At 49.3% G+C, this 27,393-nt stretch overlaps 1 protein-coding gene and 1 non-coding gene across 2 annotated transcripts in view; one reads left to right on the plus strand and one right to left on the minus strand.

Annotated features, from left to right (window-relative positions):
* CAMTA1 (calmodulin binding transcription activator 1) overlaps positions 1-27,393 on the minus strand; it is a 943,590-nt gene that overhangs the window by 326,953 nt on the left and 589,244 nt on the right. The gene's annotated exons all lie outside the window — the stretch shown is intronic.
* TRNAR-UCU (transfer RNA arginine (anticodon UCU)) lies at positions 19,262-19,334 on the plus strand. The gene has a single exon. It is a non-coding gene; the product is annotated as a tRNA-Arg (tRNA).

Here is a 27,393-nt window from a genome sequence, read left to right on the forward strand (position 1 = left end):
ACCTGGTGGTTGCGGTGGTGTGGGTGTTCAGTCATATCCTACTCTTTGCAACCCCATGGACTTGTAGTCCACCAGGCTCCTCTATCCATGGGATTCTCCAGGCAAGAATACTGGAGTGGGTTGGGTTGCCATTTCCTCCTCCAGGATATCTTTCCCATCCAGGGATCAAACCTATGGCTCTTGCCTCTCCTGCACTGGCAAGCAGATTCTTTACCACTTCAGCCACCTGGGAAGCCCTGGGTACGTGGGGATGCAGTTAAAGAGCCAGGCCTGCAGGGGGTGTCTGCATCTTTTCAAACTTTTAAGTCAGGCTAGAAATGTGATCCACTCATGGTCCTTAGTGATGGCGTGGATGCGGGGTTGGAGGAGGAAGAACTACCTTCAGATGCTGAGAGCCCTCTTCACCTGCCGTGTTTCCCCAGGGCCACAGCTCACCCACACATCTGGGGGCATGGAGTGCTCCATCCTCACTGTAGACTTTTTCCCCACACCTGCATCATGCCCAGCCAGAGGGCACTCGGAAAATAAATGCATGTTGGGTGACCAGAAGGCCAAATCTGATCACTGATGACTGACCCAAGTTGTCTGCTCCACCCAGAGGCTATCTGGGGTGGGGTGCAGGGCAGGGAGAAGATGGGAGGCCAGGAGCCATGCTATGGCACCTCTTGCTGGACAGTGAGACCAGACTGCAAGGTACCGTGGACCTTAGAGTCCAGGGATCCCTGGTGCCCTCACCAAGGAGGCCAGCAGGTGAGATGGGACACTGTCAGCTCCCCGTCCTGCCAACAGAGTGAAGTGTGCAGGGCCTGCCAGTCCCAGGGAGGCCCGTGGGTAGGTGGGGCCCCCTCAGAGCCTAGGGGAGGGTGGTGTGGGGATAGGCTCTCAGCCCTTCTCTGTCCTGCGCTTTCAACATCTCCTGTGCTCTTTTGATGCCGTGACCCGTAGGCCCCCAGCAGACTCACCCGAGGACACTTTCTCCCTCATCTGCAAGAACCAAATGGCTGGACGCTTTTGGCCAAGACACAGCCATGGGGCGGATCCCAAGGACCCTGGCCTTACAGTACCTGCACCAGAAAAGCCCCTCAAAAGTCTGTCTTTCAGCCCCCAACTGGGATTCACAGAGATGAGGGACTCGGGGTCACAGAAGGCCAGGGCCTCTTTCCCTGTGGTCAAAACACCATCTCCATATCCAGACCACATTGCCCCAAGGGCCCCACCTAGACCCCCAGGAGACTGTGTTGTCCTTCCTCAGGGCTCCCTGGAGATCCAGCAGCTGTGTCATCTGGGGAGGAAGTTGAGCCCCCAGCTACTCCCTGTGGTTGCCAGAACCGTGAACCTGCCACCCCCACCCTGGACCCTTGAGGCCAGCTCTTGTCTGCTGCCAACTCTTGCACTTGGCTGGGTGCATAGAGGTCTGTTCAGCAAAAGTGGATGGATGAATGGACGGCTATGTGGATTTCTGCTTCAGCCAGTACCTTTGTCTTTGAGTGAAGCAGCCCTTCCTACCATCTCTGAGCAGAAAGCCTCCTTCTTGAATGAGGGCAGCAGTCAAAGCCCATGTCTCAGGATCAAAGTCTCTTAGCCTGGGGACTGTGGTCCTCTGAAGCTCTGCAGACACGAGTGTGGGGGGCACGTTCCCCCCCTGGGGACCAGGTTTATAGCTTAAGTTAAATTCTCCAATACATTCAAGTTCTCCCAGAAATAAACACGCACTAAGGTCTCATGGCTGAGATTTGATTCTCAGGCTCCCTTGGAAGTGACTTTGAAATCATCTCCACTCTGCCTCCCTCTGTGCCTCCCTCCTCTCCCTCCCTCCTTCTTCTGACACCTCCCTCCCCAAGCAGGAACACAGCATCCTGGGGAGGAAGCTATTGCCACATGCAGACTGATGCAGTGCTGTGTTCATTTCAGGGGAGAGCAGTTTATCAGGCATGGGGCCTTCTTCCCAAGGTGAGTCCCCTGACAGCATGGAGCTTGACACTGTGGCCATCCTGTCTTGTCACTCAGCTGTGACATGATGCTTCAGACATGATGCTTCCCTGGCCCCTGAAGCCACCTGGCACCCCCCCAGGATCCTGGGCCATGACTCCCAAAGGATGTGTTGTTGTTGTTCAGTCGCTCAGTTGTGTCTGACTGTTTGTGACCCCACAGACTGAAACACGCCAAGCTTCCCTGTCCTTCACCATCTACATGAGTTTGCTCAAACTCATGTCCATTGAGTCAATGATGCCATCTAACCATCTCATCCTTTGTCACCCCCTTCTCCTCCTGCCCTCAATCTTTCCCAGCATCAGGGTCTTTTCTAACATGGTCCATGCTGTGTAGGATCACCCAGAGGATTTAGCCCATGAGAAAGGAACTGTGGCACAGCTAGCCTGATGGCGCCTGTTCTGACCCCACCCCACCTTCTGCACCTAAAGACTCAGCTTCTGGCCAGGACAAGCCTGCTCAGCTAGTGCTGTGAGATAACACAGTGCCTTCCCCAGACGGGCAGAGCCCCAATCTCCCTCCACACTTGCCCTCCTAAGTGTGTGTTAGTCGCTCAGTGTTGTCTGACTCTTTGCGACCCCATGGACTGTAGTCCGCCAGGCTCCTCTGTCCATGGAATTCTCTAGGTAAGAATACTGGAGTGGGTTGCCATTCCCTTCTCCAGGGTATCTTCCCAACCCAGGGATCGAACTCCAGTCTCCTGCATTGCAGGCAGATGCTTCACCAACTGAGTCACCAGGGAAGCCCCAGTTACCCTTCTAGCTCATTCAAAGGAAGAAAGCCATTTCATGGGGGATCCCTTACCATGACCCACCAGGCAAAACAGATGTTTCTAAGATCTGGCTGAGAGCATGAAAAGCCAAAGTGGTTTAATTTACAGAGCAGGGGAGATAGGGGACGAAGAACTCTTACCTGTGTTTCTTTCAATAAAATTTCTATTAATGCTCATATGATAACTGACTTTTAAAAGTTTCTTGTTGATTCAAGACAGAAGCTGCTATGCACAGATGGTTGTATCCAAGGGGCTTCCCCACCTCCCCCTCCTGCACCTCCAACCTTTCACCGCCCCCCCCCCCACCACCCCCACTGCAGGGAGGAAAGGAACATCCAAGAGAAGGTAACCACCACTGCAGAGGACAGGTCCCTTCGTCAACAGCCAACCAAAATCCCACTGAGGCTGCAGAGGTGAGAACACTGACCCCGCCACCAGAAAGGCATAGCCCCGTGCTGGAGCAGACAGTGAGTGCTAACTAGACAGCACAGCTCGTAATGTTAAATTTCAGTAGCATCACATAATCTCTCCCATCATTGTCACCAGCACTGGGTTTTCATTTCACTTCATTTTTCTATCTCTTTAACGTGATGCTAAGGGAGAAAATGCTATTTACTTGTTAGTAGAATTTACCTTTCACTGATTATAAGTGAAGATGCACCTTTGCATGTAACTGTGAACCTGTTCCTTGATCTTTCAAAAGAGTAAATTATTTTCCTTTCACTTTTTGTCTACTGTATCTAATTTTTCTTGTCTACTTGCAAAGTCTTCCTTTTAGTAAGTATTTTAACATGATTTCTATTCTATTTTCCTTTAAATTTTCATTTGAATATTTTTGGTTAATATACACTTTAAGACTTCTAAATAGTCAAATCCATCAATACATTTCATCTCCATTCTTAGTAAGCTGCTCCGCTGGAAATTTGAGAAACATCTACTTTTATTTTATTTTGTGTCCCCAGGAGCTTGGCTGTGTCCAACTCTTTGCAACCCCGTGGACTGTAGCCTGCAAGGCTCTTCTGCCCATGGGATTTCCCAGCCATGAATACTGGAGCGGGGTGCCATTTCCTCCCCCCGGGGATCTTCCTGACCCAAGGATCGGACCTGTGCCTTTTGTGTCTCCTGCATTGGCAAGCAGATTCTTTACCACTGAGCCACCTGAGAAGCCCAATATTTATAGTTTTTAAATAGCTTAATAATTTAAGTTTTAACTAACTCTTCAATCTATTCAGAATTTATTTTAGCATATGGTAAAGATTTAAGTTAACTTTCTCTACCTAATGAGCTATTGTTACAACACTACTTGTTCACCATATTATATGTTTACATCTACCAAAAGAATGTAGGATTACAGCTTTACCTCTCAATGTAGATTGTAGTTACATTATAATTTTTAAGATATTTTCATTTTTGTTACTTCCTACAGAGTGTGTAATTATATTTTTAATTTCCTCTTTGACCAATAATTGCTTTAAGAGAATGTTTTAAAATGTCTATGCATTTATAATCTTTCTGCATAAAATACCTTTTTTTATTGAGGTGTAGAAGGCATAAAACATTATATTACTTACAGGTGTACAACATAATGATTCCATACTTGTATATATTGCAAAATTATCACCACAATAAGTGTAGTTAACATCCATCATTACACATGGCTACAAATTTTTTTTTCTTGTAATGATTTACTCTCTCAGTAACTTTCAAATATGCAGAGCAGTATTGTTAACTATAGCCACTATGCTGTACATTATATCCCTAGGACGTGTTTATTTTATAACTGGAAACTTTGTACCCTCTGACCCCTTCAGCCCATTTCATCTGTCACCATGCCATACCTCTGGCAACCACTGATCGGCTCTCTGTATCTGTGGATGCCTGCTCAGTCAGTTCAGTCATATCCAACTCCTTCTGACCTTATGGACTGTAGCCTGCCAGGCTCCTCTGTCTCTGGAATTTCCCAGGCAAGAATACTGGAGTGGGTTGTCATTCCCTCCTCCAGGGGATCTTCCAAACCCAGGGGTTGAACCTGACTCTCCTGCATTGCAGGCAGATTCTTTATTAGCACCGAGCCACCATGGAAGCCCTCTCTGTATCTATAAGCTTGGTTTCCCCCACGTAGATTCCACATCTAAAATGAGATCATTATGGTATTTGTCTTTCTCTAACTTATTTCTCTCAGCTTGATGCCCTCAAGGTCCATCAAGGGGGAAGAAGGCAAGGTCTTGAAGGATGAATAGGAGTTCACTTGGTAGATACAGATGAAAAGCGTTAGACTCCCTTGCATTCCCATCCCCATGACTCTCTCCCCCCACAGCTACTACATTTTTATTCAGAACACTTTTCTCCACCCAACACGTTATATATTTATTTGCCCAATGAATGAATGAATGAAAAAAAGAAAGTACACAAAATCCTCAAGGCAAAATCTCTACCCCCATTATCACAATTGATTCAACAATTGTAGACAAAGAAGATAGCGACTTATTTTATTGATAAGGAAGAAGCAGAGATTAAAGAGTTTGACCACTATGAAATCTGTGTTGATTGACAAAAGCAGGAGATAAACTTGAATATGTGGCATCACCTCACAAGAACATGTGTGCATGCTCAGTCCTGTCTGATTGCCATTTCCTTCTCCAGGGGATCTTCCTGACCCAGTGATTGAACTCAGGTCTCCTAAATGGTAGGTGGTCTCTTTACCACTGCATCACCTGGGAAACCCTCACAAGAACAGTAGGCCCCAATGTTCACAGTAGCACTGTTTACAATATTCAAGACACGGACGCAACCTAAATGTCCATCAAGGGAGGAATGGATAAAGATGTGGTCCACAAAGTCAATGGAATATTACTCAGCCATTAAAAAGAATGAAATAACACTGTTGGCAGCAACAAGTATACACCTAGAGACTATCATACTGAGTAAAGTCAGAGAGAGGAGAAACATCATATGACATCCCTTACATGTGAATTCTAAAAAGAAATAATACAAATGAACTTACAAAACAGAAACAGACTTGTGGGTTTAGAGAATGAACTTACATTTGCCCTTGCCAGGGGGGAAGATGTAGGGAAGGGATAGTTAGGAAATTTGTGATGGACATGTTCACATTGCTACATTCAAATTGCATAACCAACAAAGACCTTCTGTATAGCACAGGGAACTTTGCTTAAGGTTATGTGACAGCCTAGATGGGAGGGGAGATTGGGGGAGAGTGGATACATGTATATATATATATGACAAGGGTCCCTTCCTTGTTCACCTGAAACTATCACAAAATTGTTAACCGGCTATACAGCAATACAAAAAAATTTTTAAAAAAGAATAGTAACACCGAATGAGGGAAATATCCCAAAATGATAACAGCAGGGGTGGGGGTGGGAGGTAGCCCTTGGAGGGTGTGTGTGAAAGTTTCCATTTTCTTTGCTACACTTCCAGGTGATTTCAACAAAGCACAACAGCCAGGAGAGGCTGGGCACCTGTAGATGGCACCGTCCATGCCTGGTTCTAAGCACTTAGGTAGGCATGGTTCCTGCCCAGGCCCGACCCTGCCGCTCTTTCTCCCTAAGACTCTGCCTGACTCATGCTATGTCTTCATTAGCCTTATTGGCAGTAATCAGCTTCCGATCGAGATTAATAGAGAAAATATTTCCAAAACATTTAAACAAGCACTCCCATTCATCTATGCTCTGAAAAGTAATCTTGAGGGGCAACCTCTGAGAAGGGTTAATTGCAGTTTCAGACAGAAATCCATATGGAGCTTGTGGGGGCCACTCACACCCGCTGGCCAGCCTCTGAGAGCCAGAGGGCATGTCTGTCCCCAGCTTGGCACTGTGGATTCGGTGGCCGTGGCTTGGTTGCGGGGGCTGCAGGCAGTGTGGATAGCCTGGCCCTGCGGGTTGTGAGCTGCCTGGCCTTGGTCTCACCTTCTCCAGGCCATACTTCCCTTATGCATAAAAGGAGGATATTAAAACACTTATTTTTAAAATATTTTTAGTCCATTGTCTAAAAGAGGTATTTTCATCATGGCAACCTACGTCCTGCCAGGCAGCTGGGAGGAGAAGCCCAGTCGATGTACAGAGGAGGTTAGAAGGCTATGCCCACAGTGCTCTCTAGGTGGAAATGTCCTCCCAACTGTCCTTAGAGGTGGCTATGGACTGGATGTTTGTGTCTGTCCAAAATTTCCATGTTGAAGCCTTAATGTGATGGTAATTAGGAGGTGGGGGCTTTGGGAAAGCTTAGATGAAGTCATGAGGGTGGGTCCCCTAATGATGGGCGTGTGTGTGTGTGTGTATGTGTGCGTGAACATTCAGTCATGTCCAACTCTTTGCGACCCCATGGACTGTAATCTGCCAGGCTCCTCTGTCCATGGGATTTTCCAGGCAAGAATACTGGAGTGGGTTGTCATTTCCTTCTCCAGGGGATCTTCCTGACCCAGGGACCAAACCCACATCTCCTGCATCTCCTGCACTGGCAGGCAGACTCTTTACTGCTGAGCCACCTGGGAATATTAGTGCCCTTCTAAGAAGTGAGACCAGGAGCCCTCTCTCTTCTCCATGTGAGGACCCAGCGAGAAGGTGACTGTCTGCAAGCGAGGAAGACAGTCTGCAAGCAGCTGCCCTTAACAGGTGTATGAACCAGGCCCTCTTTGGAGCTCGACCCTCCTCTGACTCTCTCTTCTTGAGTGACTCACTGTTGTCCTTGAACGTGCATTGTGTGGGTACACATCTGCAGCTGCCTTGGAAACTGAGCCTTGCCCAAGTATAGGGCCCACAGCACAAGCCTGGCACAGGGTGGGATGGGATTCATCCACACCTGTCGAGCTCTCACTCCCTGCTCACCCTTGTACCCCCATCTGTGGTGCCAGCTTTCAGCACATTTATGCTGCTGTGGTTTCAGATCCATGGCACGTTGCTCCCTTGGCAGCCTGCAGGTGTCTCATGGCCTGAGGAGGGTATCAGGAAATACCCTCTCGTCTAAGGGCTGAGGAAATGGGGTAAACCGTCACAGGAGCAGGTATCCAGCAAGGAGAGAGACCTGATGGGCCATGTCTCACCTGCCCCAAGCTGTGGGGTTCACTGTGATAATTGACTGTGGATGCGCATCCCTGGGAGAGCAGCCCTCTGCCTCACTGGTCCTTAACTTCTTATCCTCCACCCTGAAGTGAGGGCTAAGTCGCTTCAGTCATGCCCAACTCTTTGCAACCCTATGGACTGTAGCCCGCCAGGCTCCTCCATCCATGGGATTCTCTAGGCAAGAATACTGGAGTGGGTTGCCATGCTCTCCTCCAGGGGATCTTCCCAACCCAGGGACCAAACCTGCGTCTCTTGTGTCTCCTGCACTGGCAGGCGGGTTCCTTACCACAAGGGCCACCCGGGAAGCCTCCTCCACCCTGGACCCCCTGCCTAACGGCACCAACGTGGTGATCAACATGAACTCAGGCATCTGGGCCCGGTTGTGCTGCATCACTGTTCCAATGGCTTCACACCAATTAATCCTCCCCATGGCCCAAGGCAGGGCTGCCATGGTCTCCAGTTCACAGACTGGGATCTTGAGGCCCAGGGACTTTAAGTGACTTACCCGAGGTGGGACCACTAGTTAGTTACAGAGCCCTAGTCCCTGGGCTCAGCCACGGTGCACACCCCCTGCTTACAAACAGTCAGCCAGCACATATGCAGCATTTGGGGTACCCGGTCTTGATTCTAAGGGGTGCTCAGGGTCCCCCGATGAAGGCAAGATGAGAACAAGAAAAACCCAATGGTTCTCCCAGGTGGTGGTGAGAGACAGTTGGGCCTTTATCCCCAAGGAGCACCTGTGAACAGAGTCCTGATTTCCCCAGGAAGTGTCCCAGGAGTCCTCAGAGAACTGGGTGCTCAGTCCCCAGGGTGCTCCAGGCTCGAATCTGGGACAACACTCGGACCCGACCCATGGGTTGTAGCCAAAGCCCCTCTGCCCACCTGGCTGAGGGCCTGCCCTGAGGCCCTGCTGCGCAGACTGATTCATCCTGGAATGTTCTAACACCACCAGCTAGGAGGCGCAAAGCTTGTGCCAATTTGGTTCTGAAAACTGTTGAGGTTTGGACCATGCAGTAACATGCATGGATTTCCAGGAGACTGAGCAGTGAGCAGAAGTTAGTCAACAGAACTCTGCAAATAAGCTGGGTCAAGGGCTTGGGGCACATGCAAGGCGGGGTGTGAGAAAGGGATGCCTTCCCAGCCACGTACTTACTCACTCATTCATTATGGGAGCTCCAGAGTGCCACATGCTATTGAAGGCCCTGGGGATATGCAGCAAACCTGCCCAGACCCCAGGAAGCTCCACCGTAGTGGAGACAGTAAACAAACAAGAGGGCAGAGAATCCAGAAGGTAATGAACGCCATGGAGAAGAAGAGACAGGGCAGAGGACGGGCAGTGCTGATGGGAGGGCAGGGGCTGATTTGGCACCGAGGCCCCTCCACCGAGGGACCCTCTGAGCAGCCCTCGGAAGGAAGAAGATGGGGAAGAATAAGCCGGGTACTCCAGTTGCACAGAGTAGCCAGTGCGAGAGCCCCAAGGAGGGACGTGGCTGGACGGAGAAGACCAGGGGCTCACGTCCGCAGGTGGGGCCCAATGCTGGCAGGCCCCGCAGGCACGGTGATGCCGTGGGCCCTCCTGAGCTGCGGGGCCATCCTGTGACTTCTGAGCAGAGAAGCGACATGAGCTGATGCCTGCCGTGATATAAATAGATCATGGGGGGCCAGTGGTGGAGACGGCAGCTGCAGGGATGAACCAGAGAAACTCGACAGGGGAGGGCTCCAGAATGAGACAAGTCTAAGGGTGAGAGACTCGGAAGGAAGGAAGCACAGTGGGATTTGCTGATGGATGGGAGGTGACACGGAGAGGAAGGGAGGAAAGGTGTCAAGGATATGATGCCTGTTTTTGGCCAAACACTTGGAGAGTTAGAGTTGTCATTTTCTGCTTCAGGGAAAACTGCAAGAAGAGGCGTGGTGGGAGGTGGGCAGGGGTCTGGGGGCTGAGTGTGCACTAGTTTAGTCTTGATACATAAGCATTCAGTGGGGAGGTTGATTACACACTCAGGTTTGAGTCTAGACTTCAGGGGTGAAGCGAAGGCCTGGAAAGGGCCTGGGAGTCAACGCTTACATGTAACATTGAAAACCGTGAGACTGAGTAAGCTCATCCAGGGTGTGTGTGCAGATGGCGAGAAGGTCGGCAAGGGAGCCCTGCATGAAGCCAGCCAAGGAGACTTCCAAGGGGCCACCAGCAGGTGAGAGGTTAACCAGGATGTCGTGGAGTCCTGGGAACAGAGGGAAGACAGCATTTCAAGGATGCGGACGTTGATGGGTGGTGTGGAGTGAGTGCTATAGACTGTGGGATGAGGGCTGCAGACGGAGCTCTGAGTGTGGGGTCGCAGAGGCCACTGGTGACCATGACGTGGGAGCCATTGCAGGACTTCGAGCCAGCAGTGACCTGATCCCACTTGCACCTGAAGACCAGTCTGGCTGTGGTGTTGAGAACTGACGGACGGGGTGCAGGAGGACAGTGGCCAGACCCAGACACCCATGGACATAAAGAACCAACAGGCTCACTGACAAGGGGGGACGAGGGCAGCAGAGGAGAGGAGCCAAGGATGGTGCCTAGGTGCTTGGCCTCGGAGCCTGGGAGGATGCAGTTGCCGCCGACCAAAGGCTGGGTCTGAGCAGGTGTGGCGGAGGGAAGGGTCAGGACAGACAACATTTGAGATATTTGACTAGATGGCCAAGTGCAGCTGTGGAGCGGACAGTTAAATGGTCAATGGGATGTTCAGGAGAGAGGTCTGAGCAAGGACAGAAATGGGAGACACTGGCATAGAGACAGCGTTTCACATCTGGGGTGGCAGGAGGTCCCCAGGAAGTGTGCTGATGTGATAGGAGAGTTATATAGGTAGCTATGGAAGTCCCAATAGGGGCCCATAGATAAGGAGGGAAACCTAGGGAACTTTGGGAGACTGTTGCAAGTTAACATTCACTCAAGAAAGCTATTGGAACGTCACAGAATGAAGCAGGCTTTCTTTACTAGAAAGCCATAAAAAAAAAGCCACGAGGTGGCTTTTTTCACCCAGGCCATTAGGTGAAAGAAAAACGCCATCACCCTTCTACTGATGTGAATAAGCACTAAGATATTTGGGGCTTCCCGAGTGGCTCAGTCAGTAAAGAATCTGCCTGCCATGCAGGAGACCCTGGTTCGATTTGTGGGTGGGGAAGATCCCCTGGAGAAGGAAATGGCAACCCACTCCAGTATTCTTGCCTGGAAACCCCATGGACAGAGGAGCCTAGAGGGCTACAGTCCATGGTGTTGTGAAAGAGGTGGGCACGACTTAGCGACTAAACAGCAACAACCCTGGTTTGACCTGACAGGGTCAGACCCTCTCCCGCCTGATAGAAAGGAGGACTGAGTGAGTAAGCTTCATGTCTACTGGAGCCAGGTGGTCTTTTCCCCGGCCCCTGTCCTTTGACTGTAAAATCATAACCCACTTAATTCTCAGGGCAGAGCTCTGTCGCCCCCACCTGCATCTCTTACAAGCATCCTATAGTCATAAATCTATTTCTTGCCTATTGCTTTCCTCTCACTGAATTCCTCCTGCACTGAGACACAATGAACCTGAGACTCAGTATGTCCAGACACCAGGGGGAGAGTGATCCTAATTTAAAAATTGTGGGTTGGAGACCCAAGCAGCATTAGGGTTTTGGGCAGGTTTGAGTCCAGGTACATGGGTTCAAGTCCCAGTCTGAGGAGAATGGCTTCGGATGGAGCAGCAACTGAGCTCTGGGCACCCCACCTGCTGTCAAGAGTCAGGAGAAAGGATCATGAGAAAGAGTGACAGAGAGGTAGGAGCAAGGCCAGGAGAAAGTGGTGTCACCAAGTTAGGGCAGCGAATCAAGAGGCTGGGCGATGGACAATGTCAAAGCCTCCAAGATGGACTGAGAGATGACAAATGCTATTGGGAGGGAGGGGCAAGAGGGAGGACCCAGGTCTTCAGACTTGGTTTTCTAAATTATGGCAAAAAGCTGACCTTATTCTATGATGATCTTTCACTCGACCTTATTTGGATCCTAACATGGATCAAGGTTCCCTCTCTTCACCAGCGCTTCCTAGCAAACAAAGGCCATCGAGATCAGCTACTGTCAAGGGTGGCCTCAGCCTTCAGAATTATCCCTGTCATCAATAAATTCTCCTTCGATTGAGGCCTTTAATTTAATTTCCTGAAATGGCAACCCACTCTAGTACTCTTGCCTGGAAAATTCCATGGACTGAGAATCCTGGTAGGCTACAGTCCATGGGGTCACAAAGAGTCAGACAAGACAGAGTGACTTCACTTTCACTTTCAATTCTTTAAAGGGTAGTGATTCTCATCAAGCAATGAGCTGCCTTGAGTGACCGGACTGCATGGGCACCAAATGCGGTGGATGCAGGCCCACCTAGGACTGGAGCTCAAGTGCGCGGCCTGCCAGAATGCAGGAGAGATGCAGAGGGGGCTGGGAAGATCTAGAAACGCCCCTGTACCAATTCAGTCCTGTCCTTACCCAATTCCACCTTACTGAGGAAGTTGACTGTATTTCCTCTTCACTTGGAAATCAGTTGAAATGTACGCTTTCTACTTTCCTTCAAGGAGGAGAAAGCTGTGAGATAAAAAGCTCTGGCCACATCCTCTGCCCTTTGTTGAAACACGAAGCTTTGAGTCACCTTCCCCATCAAAGCCCCTGTCCCAAGGCAGTGGCCGAGCTCCCACAGGCGGGGCATCAGCTCCTTCCTAGGCTGTTTTTTGTGACCAGGCCCAGGTTCAGCCCTCAGACCAGCTGGGAAAGTTCCTTGAGCTTAGAACATCGTGCTGTGATGTGACTGAAACCAAAATGCTTGGGGGCCCCTCCCCAGGTGCTCTGGAGAGAAACCTGGACTAGGGAGTTAGATGTTCCCCTCTGAGAAGAAAAGTTATTTATTTCTCACTTGAAAGCTAAATGAGGCATCACCATCTCATCCTGGACAAAATGCTTCACTTCTGACTTCATGACCTTGAGCAGGTGCACACGACCTTGGGTAGGTGAGTTAGCCTCTGAGCCTATTTCCTCCCACGGAGACAGTAATCACTTCTCCCCACATGCTGCTGGGAGGGGTCAGTGCTATCTTGCCGAGTGTCGGGCACACACTTGGCCCAGGTGATGGTCACTCAGCATCAGCCTTCAGTATTGCTGTAGCCTGGAAGGCATGTGGGACCCTGTAAGGGGAGGACCTCGGCAGGTGGGGTCCTCATGCTTGTCCTTTCCCACCAGGGAAACCTGGGTGTCCTTTCCCAGACTGTGCAGTGGAAGGACTGGGGGCTGGTGGTCACAGGGGGTGGACTGGTGACCGCAGGGGCGGGGATGGCAGTCTTTCCCGAGCAAGGACAGGGAGACTAGGAATCTCCAGTTGGCTTGGGCTAACAGGGGGCTCCCCCTGGAGGCAGAGCTTTCAGACACAAGCTGCCCCTCCTGCTCCCCTCTGTTCTCCATCCGGGAATACCAGGAGATGAAGAGCAGTTCCAACCTACTGCCTCTCAATACATTGGCCTGTCTCCCTCTCCAGCTCTTGGTGGCTCAAGGCTGGGAGTGTGGAGTCACTGGGCTCATGAAGCTCCTCCGCCCAGGCTGCCATCATCACTCTTTGGAGAGAAGGCCACGAGTGGGCATGTGGGGGAACTTAATTACTACCCATTGAGGGCTCACACTAAAGTCCCTGGCTGTGCACCTACCCGGGCCCATTACTGGAAGGGAGAGTGGGCCATGGGACCGTCTCAGGAGGAGATTCTAGCCAGGCAGAGGTGCCACCTATGATGGCTCCCCCCATGCCCTCCCCACCTCCCAGTGGCCTCCTGTGATGCTTCCATGAGGGGCTGAGGGGCACGGAACATAAAGACGCTGATGAAAGAAGAAGCCAGGATGAGAGAGAGCGAGGGCTGAACAGACCTGCTCTGATTTCTCTCTGTGCCACTTGCGACCATCTGGTGTAAAGGGGACCCTGATGGCCCAGAGGAGCACCAAACTCTGCCCCCTGACTGGCCTCCTGGGCAGAGCAGGGATGGACAGAGTGGATTCTAGAGTGTCACCCAGGAGCCTCACGGCCCTGATTCTGACTTTCTGTGAGGGCCAGGATCTCTGGCTGTCTCCTTGTCATCACTGGATGCCACCTGGGTCCTCTGTGGATGAAGACAAGTCCTCCTCTGGGAGGTTGGGCAATCTGTCTTAAATGCAGGGGTAACCCAAGGCAAAATGGGGTGTAGACTAAGACAGCCCTGGCTCCTTCCCTTCCGTGGGGGCCGTCTCCTGCCCCTAATGCCCTACAAGGGCCTCACTGGGCCAGATACACACCTGCATCAGACTCCCCGTGGCCCCGGAGTCCAGCTCTGAAGGTATCTGTTCCCTCTCCCTGAGTTACTACCCCAGCAGCCCCGCCTTCCAACAGGTGCTTGATGGTAATTAGGCAAGAACACATTATTGAAAACCTATGTGTGTGATTGTGCAGCAAAGTCACCAAAATCCGTTCAGAAGGGTTTGCTCGACCAATCTGTCTTCAGTGAATCAGTGTTTAGCAATCATATAATAACAGCCTTTCAAGTGCCATCACAGGGTTTCCCTGGTGACTCAGCTGGTAAAGAATCCACCTGCCATGCGGAAGACCTGGATTCAATCCCTGGGCTGGGAAGATCCCCTGGAGAAGGGAAAGGCTACCCACTCCAGTATTCTGGTCTGGAGAATTCCATGGACTGTATTGTCTATGGGGTCGCAAAGAGTCGGACACGACTGAGTGACTTTCACTCACAAGTGCCATCAGAAGCCCAGCTGGGTTTAAAGTGGGAACAAGTTCCAGGGGCAGTTGGTTGGAGCCTGAGATTCAGAAGTGACAAGTGCCTTCCCCTGGTTAATCCAACTCAAACCCCCAACTCTCAGGCAGGTGTACTTGCTGAGGGGCTAGTTTCTGCACAAATAACTCAGAGATAAAACCAAAGAAGAGTCATGTGCGGTTGTCTGAAAAGTCCACACACCAAAGAACTGCAGCCGTTGCTGGGGCAACAGCGGGCTGCCTGGTCAGCCCCGTGTGAGCATGAGCACGTGGTCACACAGGAGGGGGGCACTGGAAAGTGGGGGAAAGAGGCAAAACCAAGGGCACCGCTGACAACTCCAAGGGCACCTTCCTAATGCCATCGGTAAAAGAATATTTCACACCCTCCCTGCTCCTGGCTACGCGTCTCAGACACAATAGCATCTGGGCTTACATTCCACCTTCTGGGAACACTCAGTGTTAGTTAACTGCAGCACAAATTGGCTCCCTACAGTCTCTTCCTTCCTTGCCAGATTCTGGGCCCGGGCGGTCCTGGGGCTCGGAGACCATGAATGCTGGGTCATGCTTCCCGAGGCCATCCCCTCCATGGCCAAGAGGGGGTTCCCTCTGCATAGACCATGTCCTGGGGGTTCCCTTTCCCATTGTCCTGGTCCAAAGGGATCTGGAGATGGGACTAGATTTGCAGGTCATGGGAGGAATGGGCACAGCCAAGCCAGTTCTGCTGCAGAAGCCCCAGCTCTGCACTCAGGCAGGACCCTCCACCCTGACAGCTGAACCTCTGTCCTGGCTGCTCTCCAAACCTCACACTGCATTTCTGGGGTGAGGAGCACTGGTGGTCAAGTCCACTATCAACTGCAAACAGTCCCCACCAGCAGGGAGCTTTGTACGGAGAGACACTCCCTCCCGGCCCCTGCAGCTGGGAGGTGCCATATCAGCCAGCACCCTGTTCTCACCCAACTTGAGTCACACTTGTTACACCTCAGACCCCCAACTCGGGGCTAATTCTGTCCTGTTCATGGAAGCCTCACACGCACCCACAGTAGTGTTCTCCCCATTTACAGATTAGATAATCTGCAAGTGAGGCTCAGCAAAAAGAACTCACATGTCCAAGGTCAAAGCCTGTTGTAAGTGAGGCATCAAGTTTTGAGGCCCTCCTTGGGGACCACAAGTCTACTGTTTCAGGGACATCAGACTCCACTGTGGAGTCAGAAGGTGGCGCTGGCTTGTGCAGAAGCTTCATGAAGGCCACAGGCAATAAACCCCGATAGCAACTCTCACCTCTGAACTGCAGTGAGTACCAGGTATGTATGCAGTGAGTACCAGTACTGCACAATTGCACTGATCTCACACACTAGCAAAGTAATGCTCAAAATTCTCCAAGCGAGACTTCAACAATATGTGAACCGAGAACTTCCAGATGTTCAAGCTGGATTTAGAAACAGCATAAGAACCAAAGATCAAATTGCCAACATCTGCTGGATCATGGAAAAAGCAAGAGAGTTCCAGAAAAACATCTACTTCTGCTTTACTGACGATGCCAAAGCCTTTGACTGTGTGGATCACAACAAACTGTGGAAAATTCTTGAAGAGATGGGAATACTAGACCACTTTACCTGCCTCCTAAGAAATCTATATGCTGATCAAGAAGCAACAGTTAGAACTGGACATGGAACAATAGACTGGTTCCAAATGGGAAAGGAATATGTCAAGGCTGAATACCATCACCCTACTTACTTAACTTATATGCAAAGTACATCATGAGAAATGCCAGGCTAGATGAAGCACAAGCTGGAATCAAGATTGCCTGGAGAAATATCAATAACCTCATATATGCAGATGACACCACCAGAAAGTGAAGAGGAACAAAAGAACCTTTTGATGAAAATGAAAGAGGAGAGTGAATAAGCTGGCTTATAACTTAGGATTTATAAAACCAAGATCATGGCATCTGGTCCCATCACTTCATGGCAAATAGATGGGGAAGCAGTGGAAACAGTGACAGACTTTATTTTCTTGGGCTCCAAAATCACTGCAGATAGAGACTTCAGTCATGAAATTAAGAAAAGCCATGACCAACCTAGACAGCATATTAAAAAGCAGAGACATTACTTTTCGACAAAGGTCCGTCTAGTCAAAGTTATGGTTTTTCCAGTAGTTGTGTATGGATGTGAGAGTTGGACCATAAAGAAAGCTGAGCATCGAATAATTGATGTTTTTGAACTGTAGTGTTGGAGAAGACTCTTGAGAGTCCCTTGCAAGTAGATCAAATCAGTCATTGCAGGCAGATTCTTTACCAACTGAGCTATCAAGGAAGCCCTAAAGGAAATCAGTGCTGAATATTCATTGGAAGTACTGATGCCGAAGCTGAAGCCTCAATACTTTGGCCACCTGATGAGAAGAACTGACTCACTGGAAAAGACTCTGATGCTGGGAAAAACTGAAGGCAGCAGGAGAATGGGACAATAGAGGATGAGATAGTTGGATGGCATCACCAACTTGATGGACATGAGTTTGACCAAGCTCCTGGAGTTGGTGATGGACAGGGAAGCCTGGCATGCTACAGTCCACAAGGACAGGGAAGCCTGGCGTGCTACAGTCCACAAGGTTGCAGAGTCCGAGATGACAGAGCGACTGAACGGAACTGAATTGATGAAGTTCAGTGCTGCCCCATCTTTAGGATATTTTTACTTCAGCTCAATTGTAAAATTAACGGATAAATTATTATTGTACTTAAAAGACTTTTATTTTATGCTGATCATTAAGGAGGGAGGCTTCACACTCCAGCCTGGTTACAGAGACCTGAAATTGCTTATATTAATCTCCTTGTTCTGCAGGAATGGACTCTCTCAAAATGTGTTTTAAATTGTTTTCCAATGGAAGGGAAGGCTGTGAGGAGGGGGGGCTGGTGACTAAGAGTGGCCCTACATTTCCAATGGGAAACCCTTAGCAAGACTCCTGGGAGACCCTGTGGGGAGCCAGGGCTCTCAATCCAGGATGGGGTCCCTGGAGACCCTCCAGCACAACGTCCCCCAACCAGACAACACAGATGGCGCTGTAGCACTTCCAATCCGAGAGCTCACGTTCTCCATCAGCTGCATGCCCAGCAGCAGGCCGACCTCATGGGTGAGCAGACAGAGGGCTGTCGCTGCCCCAGGGTGCTCACCATCCTCTGGGGGAACCAGAAAAGGTCATCTACACCAGGGGATGTTGGAAGCCAGTCTCTAAATCCACGTGGAATTGCTCAGAGTGCCGTGGGGAGCATTGTAGGCACCCTTTGGAGAGGCAAAGTAGAAGGGTAAGAGCCACACAGCAAAAGCAACAGGGGAAGGAGCAACCTGAGGACAGGCTCCGAAACTGGACTGGGATGTGCCCATGGGACCAGTGGAACCACAGACTGGGCCAGAGCGCAGCGGGTATTGAGGAGAAGTGAGATGAGATAGGTCAAAACCACGACATCAGATAAGGTAGGCGTCAGGTCAATGAGCAAAAAATGAGGCCAAAGAGACACTTTATGATGTTAAAGGCTGCCATTCCCAGTGAAGATACAACTGTTAGAGGCCAAATTGAAAAAACAGCAACCTTAATAAAGCGGAAATTAAAGAAGATGAGTGGAAAAGTAGAAACACACTAATGACAGAAGACTGTAATTCTCTTGCTCAGTCTAAGATAGATAAAGGAGACAGAAATATGTGAGAACAGAAATATAGAAGACTTAGCAAGATCAATCGCAATTATTGAAGAGAAAAATTACAAATGAGTCATTACCCTCTGACCCAGCAAACCTGTTTCTGGAATTTATTCTTCGGATATATTCAGAGTACAAAATGACACATGCAGAGAACTATGCAGTAATGTTTCTTGCAGCAAAATATTAGAAACAATAATACATCATGGTACTGGTACACACTGGAGTATTATGCTGTATTAGAAAGAATTAAAAGGGAAAAAAAGAACAAGGAAATCCTCTATGTACCGTGGAAAACGTTTTCTGGGATTCATCATTATAAACCAAAGGTCCATCATGGTGAATAAATAAATGGGCAAGAAGTGTAAGAAAGTGGGAAAGTAAGTATACATGGGCTTCCCAGGTGGCGTTAATGGTAATGAACCCGCCTGCCAGTGTAGGAGGCACAAGAGATACAAGCTCCATCCCTGGGTTGGGAAGATCCCCTGGAGTAAGAAACAGCAACCTACTCCAGGATTCTTGCCTGGAAAATTCCATGGGCAGAGAACCTGGCAGGCGACAGTCCATGGGACCACAAAGCATCAGATCCAATGAGTGAGCACAAGTAGTATATACTTGCAGCTGTACACAGAAATGTTGGAATAATATGATAAAATCAATACAGGTTTGATCAAAATCAAAACGTCACTTTGAATTTTGAGCCATATGAATACGTGAATGTGCTGGCAGAAGAGTGACCATCTAAAAATGCCCATGTCCTAGTCCTTGGAACCCATGACTATGTACTTCCTGGCAGAAGGGCCTCAGCATATGGGAACAGAGTTAAGAACCTTGAGATGAGATGGTTCTCCTAGGTCATCCAGGTGGGCCCCAGATAATCTCATGCGTCTTTAAAAGCAGAGACTCTCCCATGCTGGGGTGAGAGGGAGCTGTGACTGCAGAAGAAGAACCAGAGAGGGACGTCCTTGGTGGTCCAGAGGTTAGGACTCTGTGCTTCTACTGCAGGGGGCCCAGGTTCAAACCCTGGCTGGGGATCGTAAGATCCCACATACCATGTGATAAGACCAAAAAAAAAAAACCCCTGAAAACAACAGACAAATATACAAACAAAAAACCTCTCTGAGGAGAGAAGAAGGGTCAGAGAGATGCAGCACTGGTGGCTGTGAGGATGGAGGAAAGGCTACGAGCCAAGGACTGTGGGCACCTCTGGAAGCTGGAAAAGGTAAGGAGTTTCCTCTAGAGCCTCCCACCCTGCCCACACCTTGACTTTAGCCCTGTGAGATCTATATCAGACATCCGACTTCCACGACTTTGAGATAGTAAGTATGTGTGACTTTAAGCCATTACATTTTTGATAACTTGTGGCAGCAGTTACAATTTATTTAATAAATTAATAATTCATTTCAATAAATTATTTATTAATAAATAGTAAATATTTATCAATAGATAAATAACACAATTAATTATCTTAAAAAATTAAATTGAAAGCATCAAGAAGACATTTTTGGCTTGTCCTTGGCTGGTGGTGAGAAGTCCCACCTTGGTGGGTCAAGATTGAGTGGGTGCACAGCTCGAAGTCCTGCCCTTACCTCGACATCCCAGGAAAGCCCATCTCATGTTCACCCAAGGACCTGAGGACAGGGTGAGAGCCAGGAGTTCAGATACCCCAGGCTAGGAGTGGCCCTGGGAGGGTGCGGTCCTCGGAAACAACCTTGTCCAGTGGACAACTCTCACATCCTTGACCACTTGGCAAGAGAGGCCAGGTTTAATGGGGAGGCAAGTTTGTTGCTGCAGAGTTAGAAACGGTGCTTTGTTCAGATAGCTTTTGAAAGTCTGCCTGGAGGGCCTGCTGATGGCCAGGACAGGAGAGAGTTAGTGACTCACAGGTTCGTCCTGCCCAGACTCTCTTTGGAAAAGCCAGTGCAGAGCTGCAGCAGGAAGGTCAGGGAATGTGGCCGGGGCTTCCAGGGAGGCTGGGAGCCTGGGGTCGTGGGGGGCAGCCCTGGTCAGCACAGTGCCTGGAGGCAGGTCTGACCATGGTTGGGGCAGATGGCAACAGGCCTGGGTGGAGGGGTCAATGGTGGAGCGACCTAGGGCTGGGGGGGAACCCAGAGTGCCCAGGTCACGGGGAGAAGGGAGGAAGACCCTCATGGGGCTTGTAAGCTAGAGTTTTAGTTCCTAAACCAGAGAAGCAAACACCATCATTATCAGGTTTGACTTGCAGCCCAGGTGTCAGCATGGATCTAAACACTGTGACAGGGAGCCTTGCCCCCACTGCCCTTATGTCATCATCTGCTTGTGACTGGGAGCTGTCACTCTCACCCAGAGGCCTCTGGGGGCATAAGGGTCTGGCCAGATGACTGTAATACCAGAGCTTTGGGGTCATGACCAGCTTCCATTCATCCTTAAAGGCCTAGTGTCACCTCCTCCAGGAAGTCTTCCTGAGGAACTTTCCTCTCCCCTATCCTCAAGGCAATGGCAACCCACTCCAGTACTCTTGCCTGGAAAATCCCATGGACAGAGGAGCCTGGCGGGCTGCAGTCCATGGGGTTGCGAAGAGTCGGACACGACTGAGCGACTTCACTTTCACTTTTCACTTTCATGCATTGGAGAAGGAAATGGCAGCCCACTCCAGTGTTCTTGCCTGGAGAATCCCAGGGATGGCGGAGCCTGGTGGTCTGCCGTCGAAAGGGTCACACAGAGTTGGACACGACTGAAGCAACTTAGCAGCAGCAGCAGCAGCATGCTCCCTACGACCACCGGCAGAGATCTCTACCATTAGGCTTAGCCACAGTTATTTTTGCGTCTGCCTCCCTCACTAGGTTATGAGCTTCTGCAGAATTAATACGACTTACCATTCATCTTAGTATCGCCAATACCTAGCATAGTACCTGGCACAAAACACGTGGTCACTCACCTATTCATTTATTCTCTAAGCACTTACTCTGTGCCGGGGACGATTTTGTGAATGAAAGAATCATGAATGGATGCTAGTTTGCCTGCTTCATTCCCATGATAGACGATGCTTTGAGAACATTTCCTACTGACAGGGTCCAGGCAAAGGTGTCGTCTGAGTGAGGGGCCACTCGGGCGACTGGTGGGACCACTTGCAAGGTTGGTGTGATGGGTTCTGGACTTCACTTCTTGTCCAGTTTTAACAATGAGGTCGTGAGCAGCACCCCAGCTCCCCCAGTTCTCACTCCCCATGCTCTTCACGCTGATGCTCACTGCCAGTCTAGCAAAATATCCTCCCAAGCTCACTTCAAGTCTCACAGAAAGGAGAGGAAGGGGAAGCTGGGAACCCCAGGCGAGGCAGAGCATCACTCATCACAGCTGAGGCCCCACACTGACCAGGGCAGCTGATGGGACTGTGACCTCAGAAAGGAATCTGATGTCCTCCTAGTGCCTGTGGTTTGGAGGACAGGATGGATCACCAATACCAATGAGAATGGAGCACCAGCGGTCAACTGTTGCCGGGAGGCCTGCTGCGGTGGATGGTGAGGAGGGAGGACTCCCAGGGTCTCCAGATGGGCAGAAGAGAAAGGCGATGGAGAGGGTGCCCTCGGGTGGGGGCTGGGCACAAAGAAGGGAGTCCCCCCATGGTCTAAGCCTGCCTGAGAGAGTGGCTGGAGGCAACTGTATTCACTCCCGCACACCTATGCCCTCTGAGATGCAAATAATAACAGCTAGATTAGAGGAAAAAATGAAAACGACTTGATCTCAGTCATGTGAGACCACTCACGCCCAAGAGTTGAGGCCTCTGCCACCTTAGTCCCTCATCTTTAATGCTCCTGGGAACAATAGTGGAGCAGGTGGCTCCATCGTTGTTCTAGAGAGAGGAGAACTACAGACAGAGACTGGTGACTCAGAGTCAGGTGTCAGAGTGATAACCAAGGGACTCAGCTCCAGGCTCTGCTCCTGGTGCCAACGAGACAGCCTGGGTGGGACAGGGATACTGCACGTGGAGCCAGAAGGAACTGAACTCAGCTCAATACACAACAACCAGAAATCAATCACATTTCTACATGGAGGCAATGCACACCTAGAAATGGGTAAAAAATCAGTATCATTTATGATAGCAACAAAAATATACCCAAACATTAGGAATAAACCCAGCAAAATATGTGATTGATATGCTGAAAACTACAAAAAGCTGGTGAAAGAAATCAGAAAAGATCAAAATCATTGGAGACATAGTCTATGCTGATAAAGTGAACTACAATTCTACATCTACTGACTACATCAGTAGTGTTAAGATGCTAATTCTTTCCAAACAAATCTATAGATTCAATGTAATCTCAATCAAGTTCCCAGCAGGATTTTCATTTTAGAGAAATCAACAAACTGATTCTAAAACTTCTTTGGAAACACAAAAGAAGTGGAATTGTTGAAGCAATTTTGAAAAATAAGAATGAAGTTGGAAGACACACACTACCTAATTTCAAGACTTACTATAAAACCGCAGTAATCAAGACAGCATGGAATTGGCAAAAGTACAGATATCAATAAGTAGAGTCCAGAAATAGAACTATCTATATATGGTCAATTGATTTTCAACAAGAGTGCAGAGGCAATTCAATGGGGAAAGGACAATCACTTCAGTAAAAGGTGCTGGAAAAACTGGATATCTATAAGCCAAAAAAAAAGAAGAAGAAGAAGAAGAATTCTGGCCTATACCTCATACTGCATACAAATATTAATGCAAAATAGATCATAGACATAAAACCCCAAACTAGTAAAAGCAAAGAAAATTCTTGTGATCTCAAGTGAGGCAAAGACAGCTTCAATAAGATTTTACAAGCATGATTCATAAAAGAACAAGTTGATAAATTTGATTTCATCAAAAATAAGAATGAACATCTGTTCTTTGAAAGACACTGTTAAAAGAGTAAATTAAGCCACAGACTAGGAGAAAATATTTGCAAATCACATATATGATCAAGGACTTGTAGCTAGAAAGTATAAGGAACTCTCAAAACTCAACCATTAAGAAAAAAAAAACTCAACAATTAAAAAAATAAGAAAGCAAACAATCCATGGGAAAATGGGCAATAATAATCTGAATAGACATCCTCCAAGTAGGTATATGTATGGCCAATAAGCACAAGAAAAGATGCTCAACATCATTAATCACTGTTGCTGTTTAGTCATTAAGTCGTGTCGGACTCTTTTGCAACCTGTAACCCATCATGGACTGTAACACACCAGGCTCCTCTGTTCATGGGATTTCCCAGGCAAGAATACCAGAGTGGGTTACCTTTTCCTTCTCCAGGGTATCTTCCCGACCCAGGGATAGAAGCCAATCTCTTGCATTGGCAGGAGGATTCTTTATCACTGAGCCACCAGGGAAGCCCCTTCGCTGGTCATTAGGGAAATACAAATTAAAATCACAATGAATAAAATCACTAACTACCAAATATCTATTAGAATCACTCAAAAAATGACAATACCAAATGCTGGCAAGGATATGGAGAAACCACAACTCTGATACACTGCTGATGGACACATGAAATGGCAATCTTTTTGGGAAACAGTTTGGCTGTTTCTTAGAAAGTTAAACAAATTTACCAGATGATCCAGCAATTTCACTCTTAGGAATTTACCCTAGAGAAATAAAAACTTACGTTTACACAAAAACCTGTATATGGATGCTTATAGTCCATTACTTGTAATAGCCCTAAGCTTGAAACTGCTCAGATATCCTTCAACAGGCAAACAGATCAATGAACTGCTGTGTATCTGTACCATGGAATACCTATCACTTATAAAACAAAGGAATCAACTGTTGATACACGCAGCCACATGTATGAGACTCACGATCACTATGCTCAGTGGAAGAAGCCACACTCAGACAGCTACACTCTGTATGGTTCCTTCATAAGGGACTCTGGAAGAGGCAATGCTATGGGGACTTTAAATACATCAGGGGTTGGGATGTAGGGAGGGCTTGAGACCCAGGGACATTTCTTGAGGTGATGATAAAGTTCTATTTCTTTCTTTTTTTTTTATCCCAGATTCTTAATTGCCTTTTTTGTACAAAATCAGGGTTTTGGAATTTCTGTTTTTAAAAATATATTTTATTTTGCCTATGTTGGGTCTTAGTTGATACGCTTTGGCTTCTCTGGAAGTCCGACTTCTCTGGAGTTGTGGTGTGCTCTGGAGCCTGTGGAGTAGTTGTGGAGTTGTAGTGGAGTAGTTGTAGCTTGCAGGCCTTTGTGGGATCTTAATTCCCTGACCGGGGATCAAACCCATGTCCTCTGCATTGGAAGGCAGATTCTCAACCCCTGGACCACCAGGGAAGTCCCAAAGCTCTAGGTCTTGATTGTCGTGGTAATGACAAGGCTCCATGCATGTGCTAAAGCTCTCAGGACTAAACACAGGGAGCGGGGGGTGGTTTCTTGTATGTTCTTTAGGTAGGCAGGAGACCAAGAATGTCCAGGCCATGTGACTTGGGGCAGGGGTCTTTCTGAGCAGCAGTTTCCTTATCTGTATAAAGGGGATAGTAAAATAACTTAGGGACTGCCAAGGATCAGCTAAAGGTGTGCCTATGTGCTCTGAGTAAAGGGTTCCATGAAACATCTAGATACTTGAAAGCAGGAAGCTTTCCTCAGCACCAGGGAACCAGCTGGACATGCTGCCCAGCTCCTTCCCATGAGGGAGCCCAGAAGTGACCATCTTGAGAGGAATGGCCACTCCATCCTGGCGGCCCGGGAAGTATTGAGATATCTGACCCAGACCCAGCCCAGACAAAGGTTCTCGGCTACAGTGTCATATACTGCAGGCTCCATATACTCCAGTCTGCAGGCTACTCATTCCTAACAGGAGCTCGCGAGGAAGATTTGCTCTTTTTCTTTATAAACTTGGTGGGGGTGGGGTGGGGGCTGGTTTACAGTCATCGCTCATTCTTTCTTTGGTACTGAGTGTTCACCAGTACCAGGGTGGTGCCCCTGCCAGGAACTTGTCATAGATGGGTGTCTGTGTTAACTGTGGTTTCTTATTTTCTGTGTTCTTGAGGCTCTGGCATCGGGGTCCCTGATGACCTGACATGGGAGGGACTTGCCCCTCCAGGTCTAGCTAATTCTTGTACAGCACAGGAGTGTGCCTTTCATATGCAAACCAATCAGTCCAGGGCCCATCCTGAGAACCACCTCTTCTCTATGGCTCCAGGAAGCAATACTCCTTTGCCTTAATCATCCTAGGGTCAGCACCAGACAGCTTGGATAGTCCTCCACCCAGAGTCCACTGAAATTACTCAAACTGGCCAATCCCTGCTTACCCTGCCTCACTGATTCCTTCCAGTGGAAACCATAATAAAGGCTCTTGTCCACATTTTCCTCCTGCTCCTTTCTTCTGATCAGCCCTGGTGCTTCCCCACGTGACCCTGCACTGCATCCTGATTCGAGGTGCCCAAGAGTACAAGCTTCTCTACCACAGTCATTTCTGTGTCTGCATGACCTATGGTGCCTGATTAAAACAGAACTTGGAAACACATTAAAACAACATCTAGAGAGTAATCAACAGATACAGGCATTATTATCACTTCCATTTTATACAGGGAACTGAGGCCCAGAGAAATCATCTGCACTGTCCCAGGGCTGGTAGGGAGTAGGGTCATTCTCAGAGCCTCGGTGTCTGCTTCCCAAAGCTGGTACCTGCTCCTGCTGCTGGCTCCATGGATGGCCATGGTGTGTGTCATACAAGGAGTGACACCCACCACCTGGATGCAGGTGGAATGCCAGAAGGAGGCTGGTGTGGAGTGTGGGGCTAGGGGGCCCACCTGCAGAGTCCTCAGAGTGCATGGGGGAGGGGTGGGAAGGGACCAACAGTGTACAATCCTCAGACTTTTGGCTCTGCCAGAGCTGCACCATAGGTAAGAAGCAGGTAAAGGTGAGTGAGTCCCTAATTCAGGGCTGCAGACCAGGCAGTAGGTAAGTCTACACAAGTTATGCAGATGCTGAAACAGTGGATGGTGATCAACAGTGACCATGTGCTAAGTTAGTTCCCTGAACTTGGAAAGCAAAACCCCTGCTGACATGGATCCCCTCAGCGGACCTCAACTGACCCCACCCTGACTCCTCCCATCTGGACTGAGCATCCAATCTTCTCCTCCAAGGCTCGAGAGGTCCCCAAGTTTCTCCTACCTGCATCCCATCTTCCCTTGGTCTCAACCTCTCCCCGGTGTTTAGATTCCATACTTTCCTATCTGGACCACTGTGAGGGGCTTCTGTCACCTCCTGGAGAACAGGTTTTCCCATCCTGGCTCTCACCCCCACCACACATACACATGCTAAGTAAAATTGATTACCCACCCACCAGTTGCCCACACATGTCTCACTGGAGCCTCATCCAGAGCAAATCGGCAGAGAAGCTAGGGTGGTGCTCAGCCAGAGGCACTCAGGTAGAGCCACACACCTAACCTTCCTGCTCAGCCTGGGTCAGGTGGTATCTGGGAGCCACTCCTCTCTGATATCTCCCCACTCTGGTCAAAGAGCTGGCTGCTTACAAGAGGTGCCAAGGGAACATGTTGGATATGCTGACAGCAACGATCTGGACCCCTGAGCCCTCTGGGGTCCAAAGAGAACCAGCAAGGGCTGCAGGAGGGAACGCAGGCCGAGATCAGAAGGGAGTGACCCCAAAGGGACAGGCTGAAAAGGATGGAGCCAGGAGCCACAGGCCAGGGGAGAAGAGGCTTGGGGTTGGGAGAGCTTCTTCTTTAGGAGACTGAAGGACCATCTCATACTAGAGTAGATGCCAGGGAAGCCCCAAGGGGCCGAAGTGTGCAACATGGGCTGAGCAGCCGCATAGAGCCCCCAACCCTCCCATCCTTCATTTGGCCCGCCTCCACCTCCTTTCACTCATGGAGCACCTGTCCAGCGCTGTGAAGCTCCGGGCCTGGCACTGGCCCCACCCTGGCCACACATGCAGGCCTAGGCAGACAGAAAAGCCCAGGTCCAGGGCACACTGCCCAACCAGGAAAGGGCGGGTGCAGGGGTCCGAGGCCCTCCAGTCCTGCTTTGGGCATCTGGCTCAGCCAACAGCCTGGCCTCTCTAGGCAGGAAAGGGGAACTGCCAACTGGAAGCAACAAACGCTCCA

The sequence above is a fragment of the Muntiacus reevesi genome, chromosome 5, assembly GCF_963930625.1.
Source record: "Muntiacus reevesi chromosome 5, mMunRee1.1, whole genome shotgun sequence".
Taxonomy (NCBI): Eukaryota; Metazoa; Chordata; class Mammalia; order Artiodactyla; family Cervidae; genus Muntiacus; species Muntiacus reevesi.